At 39.2% G+C, this 10798-nt stretch overlaps 1 pseudogene; it reads right to left on the reverse strand.

Moving 5' to 3' along the window:
- Positions 1 to 9995: 9995 nt before the first annotated feature.
- LOC120856265 lies at positions 9996 to 10264 on the reverse strand (annotated as a pseudogene).
- Between the last annotated feature and the right edge of the window lie 534 nt (positions 10265 to 10798).

Consider the following 10798-nt stretch of genomic DNA (forward strand, 5'->3'; position numbering starts at 1 on the left):
ACAGAAGAAACTGGAGGGCTACAGTCCGTGAGGTCGCAGAGTCAGACACAACTCAGCAATTCAACAATAACAGGTTTCCAAGAGCTAGTGTGGGGAGAAATGGAGAGAAGTTGGTCAAAAGGTACGAAGTTTCAGTTATAAGATGAAAAAGTTCTGGGGATCCAATGTACAGTGTGGTAAATATACTTAACAGTACAACATTAATACTTGAAAGTTTCTAAGAGATTAAATCTTATTGTTTTCACTGTATACAAACACACACAGGCAAATACGTGAGGTGATGGATATGTTAACATATCTTATTGTGGTAATCATTTCATAATATTCCACAACTTGCACCAAATCACTGGGCTGTGCATACCTAAAACTTAAGCAATGTTATATGTCAATTACATCTTAACTTGGGGTAAATGAAAAAAGAAAAGAAATAATGATAAAGGCAGAAATAATGAAACAGAAAACAAACATAAAATAAAGAAAAGCAACAAGGTCAAATTGATGTTTTGCAGTGATTAATAACATTGATAAACCCTTAGAAAAAAACAATCAAGGAAAGATAACTGAAAGTGTTATTTTAAACACACAACTAAAATTTAAGGAAATGTGAAAGAATTGTAAAAGAATTGTAAAAGCTACCTTTAAATGATTAACAATACTTTCTGGATATAAAAATAGAATAATATGAAATATTAGAATTGTATGAATTTGTATGAAAATTTGTATTAAATTTTTGGCCTCAGGCCAAACTACAGGGAGAGAACACAGCCCCACCCATCAGCAGAAAATTGGATTAAAGATTTACTGAGGATGGCCTTGCCCACCTGAGCAAGACCTAGTTTTACCCACAGCCAGTCCTTCTCATCAGGAAGCTTCCACAAGCCTCTTATCCTCATCCATCAAAGGGCAGACAGAATGAGAAGCACAGTCACAGAAGACTAACCAAACTGATCACATGTCTCACAACTGTGTCCAACTCAGTGAAACTATGAGCCGTGCTGTGTCGGGTCACCCAATACAGATGGATCACGGTGGAGAGTTCTGACAAAACTTGGTCCACTGGAGAAGGGAATGGCAAACCACTGCAGCCTTCTTGCCTTGAGAACCCCATGAACAGTATGAACAGGCAAAAAGATAGGACACTGAAAGATGAACTCCCCAGGTCAGTAGGTGGGAATGGAGAAATAGCTCCAGAAGGAAAGAAGAGGCTGAACCAAAGTGGAAACAACACCCAGTTGTGGATGTATCTGGTGGTGAGAGTAAAGTCTGATGCTCTGTTTCACTGGAACCTGGAATGTTAGGTCCATGAATGAAGGTGAATTGGAAGTGATCAAACAGGAGATGGCAAGAGTGAACATCAACATTTTAGGAATCAGCAAACTAAAATGGACTGGAATGGGCAAAATTAACTCAGATGACCATTTATCTACTACTGTGGGTGAGACTCCCTTAGAAGAAATGGAGTAGCCCTCATAATCAACAAGAGTCTGAATTGCAGTACTTGGGTGCAATCTCAAAAACGACAGAATGGTCTCAGTTCATTTCCAAGGCAAACCATTCAATATCACAGTAATCCAAGTCTATGCCCCAGTCACTAATGCTGGAGAAGCCGAATGGTTCTATGAAGACCTACAAGATGTAGAACTAACACCAAAAAGAGATGTCCTTTTCATCATAGGGGACTGGAATGCAAAAGTAGGAAGCCAAGAGATACCTGGAGTAACAGGCAGGTTTGGCCTTGGGGTATAAAATGAAGCAGGGCAACAGCTAAGAGAGTTTTGCCAAGAGAATGCACTGGTCATAGCAAATACTCTCTTCCAGCAACAGAAGAGACAACTCTGCACATGGACATCACCAGATGATCAATACAGAAATCAGATTGATTATATTTGCAGCTGAAGGTGGAGAAGCTCCATACAGTCACCAAAAATAAGACCAGAAGCTGACTGTGGCTCAGATCATCAGCTCCTTATTGCAAAATTCAGACTTAAATTGAAGAAAGTAGGGAAAAAACCACTAGACCATTCAGGTATGACCTAAATCAAATCCCTTATGAGTATACAGTGGAAATGACAAATACATTCAAGGGATTAGATCCTACAGACGGAGAGCCTGAAGAACTATGGACAGAGATTCATGACATTGTACAGGAAGTGGTGATCAAAACCATCCCCAAGCAAAAGAAATGCAAAAAGGCAAAACGACTGTCTGAGGAGCTCTTACAAATAGCTGAGAAAAGACGAGACGTGAAAGACAAAGGAGAAAAGGAAAGATATACCCATCTGAATGCAGAGTTCCAAAGAATAGCAAGGAGAGATAAGAAAGCCTTCCTCTGTGATCAATGCAAAGAAATAGAGGAAAACAATAGAATGGGAAAGACTAGAGATCTCTTTACGGAAATTAGAGATACCAAGGGAACATTTCATGCAAACATGGGCACAATAAAGGACAGAAACGGTATGGACCTAACAGAAACAGAAGATATTAAGAAGAGGTGGCAAGAATACTAGAACTATACAAAAAAGATCTTAATGACCGAGATTACCATGATGGTATGATCACTCACCTAGAGCCAGACATCTTGGAGAGTGAAGTCAAGTGGGCCTTAGGAAGCATCACTACGAACAAAGCTAATGGAGGTGATGAAATTCCAGCTGATTTCAAATCCTAAAAGATGATGCTGTTAAGTGCTGGACTCAATATGCCGGCAAATTTGGAAAACTCAGCAGCGGCCACAGGACTGGAAAAGGGCAATTTTTGTTTAAATCCCAAGAAGGGCAATGCCAAAGAACGTTCAAACTACTGCACATTGCACTCATCTCACACGCAAGCAAAGTAATGCTCAAAATTCTCTGAGCTAGGCTTCAGCAGTACATGAACCGAGAACTTCCAGATATTCAAACTGGATTTAGAAAAGGCAGAGGAACCAGAGATCAAATTGCCAGCATCTGTTGGATCATCAAAAAAGCAAGATAATTCCAGAAAAACGTCTACTCTGCTTCATTGACTATGCCGAAGCTTTGACTGTGTGAAGTGCAGTGAAGTAGCTCAGTCGTGTCTGACTCTTTGCGACCCCATGGACTGTAGCCTACCAGGCTCTTCCCTCCATGGGATTCTCAATTGTGGAAAATTCAGGAAATGGGAATACCAGACCACCTTATCTGCCTCCTGTGAAACCATATGCAGATCTAGAAGCAACAGTTAGAACCAGACATGGAACAACGGACTGGTTCCAAATTGGGAAAGAAGTACGTCAAGGCTGTATATTGTCACCCTGTTTATTTAACTTATATACAGAGTGCATCATGCAAAATGCTGGGCTAGATAAAGCACAAGATTGCCGGGAGAAATATCAATAACCTCAGATATGCAGATGACACCACCCTTATCGCAGAAAACCAAGAAGAACTAAAGAGCCTCTTGGTGAAGGTAAAAGAAGAGAGTGAAAAAGCTGACTAAAGCTCAACATTCAAAAAATCAAGATCATGGCATGTGGTCCCATCACTTCATGGCAAATAGATGGGAAAACAATGGAAACAGTGACAGAGATTATTTTCTTGGGCTCCAAAATCACTGCAGATGGTGATTGCAGCCATGAAATTAAAAAGACACTTGATCCTTGGAAGAAAAACTATGACAAACCCAGACTGTGTATTAAAAAGCAGAGACATCAGTTTGCCAACAAAGGTCTGTCTAGTCAAGGCTATGGTTTTTCCAGTAGTTATGCATGAATGTGAGAGTTGGACCATAAAGAAGCTGAACTCTGAAGAACTGATGCTTTTGAACTGTGGTGTTGGAGAAGACTCTTGAGAGTCCTTTGGACTGCAAGGAGATCAAACCAGTCAATTCTAAAGTAAATCAGTCCTGAATATTCACTGTAAGGACTGATGCTGAAGCTTAAGCTCCAATACTTTGGCTACCTGATACGAAGAGCCGACTCATTAGAAAAGAGTTGAACACAACTGAATATAAACATGATGGACATATGTTGAACATATGAATATAAACTAATAGAAATTATTTCTTTGAAGAATCAAATAATCAGCATATGAAATAAAAGTTTAAGGAAGAACTGGGCTTTTCGACATTATATCTTTAATGAATAAAGTATTAACTTTCAAAAACTAAAAAAAGTAAAGCACATGGTTACAAAAGATGTGAGATTCTGAGTGACAGGTATATATGGGAACACTCTGTACTATCATTGAAACTGTTCTGAAAATTGAAAGTTATTTCAAAATAAGTTTTTTTAAAACTTCAAAAGAAGGAATATGTAGCAATCTTTTTGCCTTATTACAAGTTTTATACAATTTTTCTTAATAGTCCCCTGTTACGACCGTAAGTATTCTACCAAAGATTATTCTTGATTACAAAGTAAGCCTGGCCTCACGTTGTTTGGCCTGATTCATGTACAGCAAGCAGTAAGTCTTCTCATAGCCTGGTCAGCAGAGCTCGAGCAACATGGTGATGAGCAGGCACTAAAGCCAGAGATGTAATCTTTGTCCAGAGATTTCATAAGGAATCTAGGATTAAACTTTTAAAGACTTTCATAATTTGCCCTTCAATCTTATGGCTAGGAATACCCCCCCCCCAAATTATTTCCACCATATTTTACCTATAGTACTATAAAGACAGAGAGTCCTTTCTCCTTAAGATGCCCCAAATCAGCTGAGGTTTGGCTTACCAAACCATAGGAAGGGCCTTCCTTCCTATCTGAAGGGCTGTAATGCTATAAACAATAGAACATATAAGATGCCATTTCAGGTTCCTGGGAAAGCTTTGTGGGATTTGATTCCACATGTGAGTTGAAACCTTTGCTCCTTAATCAGGTTTGTAGGGTTGAATGAGATATATTCTTGAAGATGATGTTCCAGGAATGGGTGTGAGTGCACAATAGATTTTTCCAATTTTATACTGGTATAAAGAAGGACGGATACTCATTATTGAACTCATCCTGGTATCACTTTCATATAATGTTTAAGATGAAGAAAAACAGGATTTGTACACCAATGTTCACAGCAGCAATATTCCAATACCCCAAAGATGAAACAACCCAAGTGTCCATCAACAGATAAATGGATAACCAATGAGATCTATCAAACAATAGAATATTATTCAGCCATAAAAAATGAAATCCTGACACGTGCTACAACATGACTAAACCTTGGAAACAAACAGAAGAACCAGGGCACACAAGGACAAGTGTTTCATGATGCTATTTATATGAAATATCTAGAATAGGCAAATTCAAACAGACAGAAAGTAGACTAGAGGTTACCTGAGCTGGAACATGGGTTGGATGGGGGAGTTACTGTTTAGTGATTACAAAGATTCTGTTTGGGGGTCATGAAAAATTTTGGAAATAATTAATGCTGATAATCAAACAACATTGTGAATGCAATTAATGCCACTGAATTATACATTTTAAAATGGCTAAAATGGCAATTTTTATGTTACATATATTTTATAATTTTTTCAGATAAATCAAGGAAATTTTTTAAATATTATTTTTTATTGAGTAACTGGTTTATAACATACAAGCTTCATGTGTACAATATTATACTTCTACTTCTATATACACTACATTGTACTCACCACCAAAAGTTTAGTTTTCATCAGTCACCATAGAGCTGATCCCCTTTACCCATTTCTCCCTCCCTGCTGTCCCTACCCCTACTCTCTGTTGAAACCACTCTTCTGTTCTCTGTATCATCAGCATGTTTTTTTTTGCTTGGTTTGGTCTATTTGTTTATTTGGAGAATGTTTGCTTTTTATATTTCACAAATGAGTGCAGTCTAATGGTATTTGTCATTCTCTGTCTGGCTTATTTCATTTAGAATAATACCTTAAGGTATATCCATGTTGTCACAAATGGCAAAATTTCTTCTTTTTATGACTAATATTCTATTGTATATAGTTACTGTATCTTTTTATTCATTCATCTGTTGATGGACACTTAGATTGTTTTCAGGTCTTGGTTTTTGTAAAAAATGTTGCAATGAACACAGGAGTGCAGATATCTTTTCAAATTAGCATTTTTGTATTCTTTTACTGCAATTTAAAAAATTAATATTGCAATATACCCAACCCATAAACCATTAAATCATACACATTAAATGTGTTAGTTGTATGGTATCAACAAAGTTGTTTTGAGAAAAGAAAGATTAAGGCAAACATAAAATTTAATGGGTTTAATTAAACTGAAGTATAATTCTGACAAATTTTTTGATAGCAACAGTAATTAGGTTCTGTACAGTTTGTTGTTGTTTAGTCACTAAGTTGTATATGACTCTTTGTGACCCTGTGGAATGCAGCATGCCAGGCTCCTCTGTCCTCCGCTGTCTCCCAGTTTGCTCAAATTCATGTTCATTGAGTTGGTGATGCTCCCTTGGAATTTCTAAGTGACTGAGAGTAATAAATATGTTTTTCGTTTTGTCAATGAAGTGACTTTTGGACTGTTTTTGATCACCTAAAGATGGGAGCTGGTCACCAGGGGAAACAACTGTATGACTGGAGGGTTGGGAATTTTCAATCCCAATCTGATTTCTGGGAGAGGGTGAGGAGCTGGAGGCTGAGCTGATTGGCGATGACCAATGATATCATCAATCACGCATGCTAAGTTGCTTCAGTCGTGTCCAATCCTTTGTGACTGCATGGACTGTAGTTCACCAGGCGCCTCTGTCCATGGGATTCTCCAGGCCAGGATATGAGAGTGGGTTGCCATTCCTCCTCCAAGGGATCTTCCCGACCCAGAGACGGAACCCGAGTCTCTTATGTCTCCTGCACTGGCAGGCGGGTTCTTTACCCCTAGTGCCACCTGGGGATGGTGGCACTATGTAATGCCTATGTAATAAAGTGTCCATAAAAACCCAACAGGATTTTCGGTTCAAAGAGCTTCTAGGCCCCATGGAGTTTCTGGGAAAGCAGAGCACCTGGAGAGGAAATGGCAGCTCCAAGCCCTTACCGCATGCGTTACCCTATGTGTCTGTTCCATCTGGCTGTCCCTGAGTTATAGCCTTTTGTAATAAACCAGTAATCTAGTGAGTAAAATGTCTCTCTCAATTCTGTGAGCCTCTCCAGCACATTAATCAAACTCAGGGAAAGAGTGGATTGTAAGAATCTCCAAAAGGTAGCCAGTTAGAAGCACAGATAACAGCCTTTAGAGAAGGGCGGGGTGGGGGAGGTTGTAGGTCTGAAGCTTTAATCTGTGGGATCTCATGCTGTCTCCGAGTACATAGTGTCAGAATTCAGCTGAATTATGGGACACCCAGCATTACTCGTTATTGTGGGGAAATACACACAAACACACACATAGTCGGGTCCAACCTATAAGTTTTGATAAAATATTTGTCCATGATAGACAGTTCTCAATGTTCTCGCTCTCTGAAGCAGAACCTAGTCACTTCCGTAAAAGTTATAATAAAGGTGATTGAAACTATACCAGGAGCAATAGTGTTGCTGCTGCTGCTGCTGCTGCTGAGTCGCCTCAGTCGTGTCCGACTCTGTGCGACCCCATGGACTACAGCCTACCAGGTTCCTCCGTCCATGGGATTTTCCAGGCAATTAGAATGTTTGTGTCAACCTTTCTCTTCATAAGAAAACAAAAGCAAACTGAAAATATCAAATAAACTAAAATATGTGTTTGTATTTGGAAAATCTGGAAAACGACATGTTTGTATTTTAGACAAAATTTTCAGATCAGTCTGACTTGTCCAAGGATTAAAGCTTACTCGATTACATGAACTTGGATTTTGTATAAAATTGCCTCTGAGTCAGTCATTTCTATGAGGAAGTGTTTTTGTTTTGTTTTCTTTAACCCTTTTAAAGTATTAGAAGCTCAGTTTCTTTGTGTTCTGGGAATTTGGGCAATATTGGATTTATGTAATCTCTTGTTAGTCCCTATAAACCAATCAGAACAAATCTCCTTTAATTTGAAAGTTTTTATAATCTAATTTGTAAACACCCTTAGGAGGTAGGGAAGTAGTCCAAGCTGGAATAATGAGATTTCAGGCTTTTCTCAAAGAAGTAAAAAAAATAGTAAAAAGAAAAAAAACCTCTAAAAACAAAACAAAAAGTCTTTTCTCATTTATAGGCCTACAGGCAGTCTTTCATTTTACAATTTGCAGCTTCAGTTTTACAACTTTAGCAGAATAGTAGTACAACTAGTCATTCACAAAACTCAGTCCAGATCTCAAAGGGCTCTTTCTCCTTTCCATTAGGCACAAAATATTTTAAAGTGACTTATCTCACAAATAAACAATCAGACAAACAAAAAGCACAAATGAACCAAACGATCTCTATAATATCTCACCCAACACAGAGACCTCATCATCCCCTGGGAGAGATTACCAAATGTCAATCATAAAACTAGACTCCTGACCTTTGCTGCTAACCCTGGGAGAAACTCCTCACCCCGGCACAACTAAATTCTTTTGTTGTTGTTGTTGGTTTTTTTGTTTTTATTTTGCTGCTCCACGGCTTGTAGGATCTCAGTTCCCCCACCAGGGATTGAACCTGGGCCCTCGGTAGTGACAGAACAGAGTCCTAAACACTGGATAGCCAGGGAAGTTCCTGATTAACTTCTAGTATTAACAGATTGTCAGGAATGCAATTCAGCCTGGCCTAGAGGTCTGGTGCCCTCCCTTCACGGACCAGCTGTGGAGAGGGGCACAGCTCAAAAGACTAGTTAAACAAATCATAGACAGGCTTGACCAGAAACCAAAGCAAAGAATCAAAAGGAAAAACAAAGAAGCATTGCTAGCAAAAGTAATGTTCTAGGCTTCCCTCATAGCTCAGTTGGTAAAGAATCTGCCTGCAATGCAGGAGACCCGGGTTCCATTCCTGGGTCGGGAAGACCCCCTGAAGAAGGAAATGGTAACCCACTGCAGTATTCTGGCCTGAAGAATCCCATGGACAGAGGAGCCTGCTGGGCTACAGTCGGAGGGGTCTAAAAGTCGGACATGACTGAGCAACTAACACTTTCACTTTTCCTATTTTGAATTCCTTGTATCACAGCATGACCTGTGGGAGAGAGGGGAAGGGAATGGGAAAGAGGTTCAGATTAAATTGCACTTGAGGTCTCTTACTCCATACACATCTTTCTCTTTTGCCTCTTTTGTTCTCTGACATGTCTCTTTGTGTCTTCACATCTCTTTGAGGATGCCTTGCCTCTCCTCTACTCCCTCCAACTTCCTATCCTGGTCCCTACTCTGCCCTAAATACACCATGAACAGTGGAGTTCTATCTGAAATCTAACTTGAGTGATTTCTTTTGAAGTTTCTCACCTGGAAAGTGAGGAGGAAATTTTATATGGAGGTATCATCAACTCTCATAGTCCCCCAACTTTCCATTGAACTTTTAGATTTCTTCATGAATCTTCCTCTATTTGCATCTTGGAGGAAGAGATGATGGAAAGGAAATGTATAAGAACAGGGACGATGGACTTCCCTGGTGATACAGTGGATAAGAATCTGCCTGCCAATGCAGGGGACACAGATTTGATCCCTGATTGGGGAATACTACTCATGCTGTGGAACTAAACCTATGTGCCATGACTACTAGAGAAAGCCCGTGAGCAGCAACAAAGACCCAGCACAATCAAAAATAAGTAAATAAATTTATAAATTATTTTTTAAAAAAGAATATAGGGATGGGGTGCATTGGAGATAAAATGAAGATGGCAATGAAGACAGATTCACCATCACCAAGGATGGGTAGTGGAAAAGGGTAGAAATGAACCCTGGAAGAAGCAGGAACTGATGATAAAGATGAATGAAACTGAAGATAAAAATGAAGATGAAGATGCTGATGGAATGGAAACCAGATAGAGATGGGGATGGGATAGAATCTGAGGATTTGATTATGGCTTGGAATGAGAATAAAGATGGAAAGAAGGATCTGTAGGGATGGGGAATGGAGCTGAGGAGAGGAGTACAGAGATGGGGATGAGTGGAGGTAGAATGGGAGCGAAAACAGCAATAGGATGGAATCATGAAGCTTCACTTGGCATCTCCAGCACCTTCAGCTTTCTGCGCCTTGTCTGTTTTGGCAGCTCCATTTTTTGCAGGGTTACTCCCATCCTTGCTAGCATCACTCCTTTTCCCTTTGGGTGCCTTCTCTCTCTTCTTTGCAAGTGCCTTTTTTAGGCTTGGGCTCTGACTTTGGAGGAGCAGGTTTAGCAGATAACCTTGTAGATCTTCCTCTGTGGTTCGTCCTTCACCTTGGCTTTATTTCCTCTAGCATCCCCTTCAGTCTTTCTCTTGGGCATAATGGCAGAGGGACTTAGGTGCTAGACACACAGGGATACTGTTGTGCACAGGTTTTGTTTAGTCCACGGATCACTCTTTCCTCCTCTTCATTGTTCCGGTAATTCTTATCCAATGACATTCTCACAAATATTTTACAATATGCTTGTCATGTTGGCATTTTCTTTGGGATTTCACTGAATCTATAAATCTCTTTGAAGAGACTAAATACATCCTTCCAATCCATAAACACGTCTTTCTGTCTCTCTGGATCTTCTGTAGTGCTCACTTCGGCAGCACATAAACTATTTTGATCTTCTGTAATGTCTATCATTAGAGTTTTACCATTTTCCCTGAAGAGGTCTTATACATATTTTGGTAGACATATTCCTAGGACTTGATTTTTTTTTAATACAGTTGTGAGTTTTTTATTTCAATTTTTGTTTTCTTACAGGAATATATAAATAAAATTGATTTTGTTAATGCTGGTTTTATATCTAGCAACTGTGCTGTTTTATTTATTTAATCTTTACATTATTTAAGGTTTTTAAATATCT

Source organism: Oryx dammah, unplaced genomic scaffold (genome assembly GCF_014754425.2).
Source record: "Oryx dammah isolate SB20612 unplaced genomic scaffold, SCBI_Odam_1.1 HiC_scaffold_28, whole genome shotgun sequence".
Lineage (NCBI taxonomy): Eukaryota > Metazoa > Chordata > Mammalia > Artiodactyla > Bovidae > Oryx > Oryx dammah.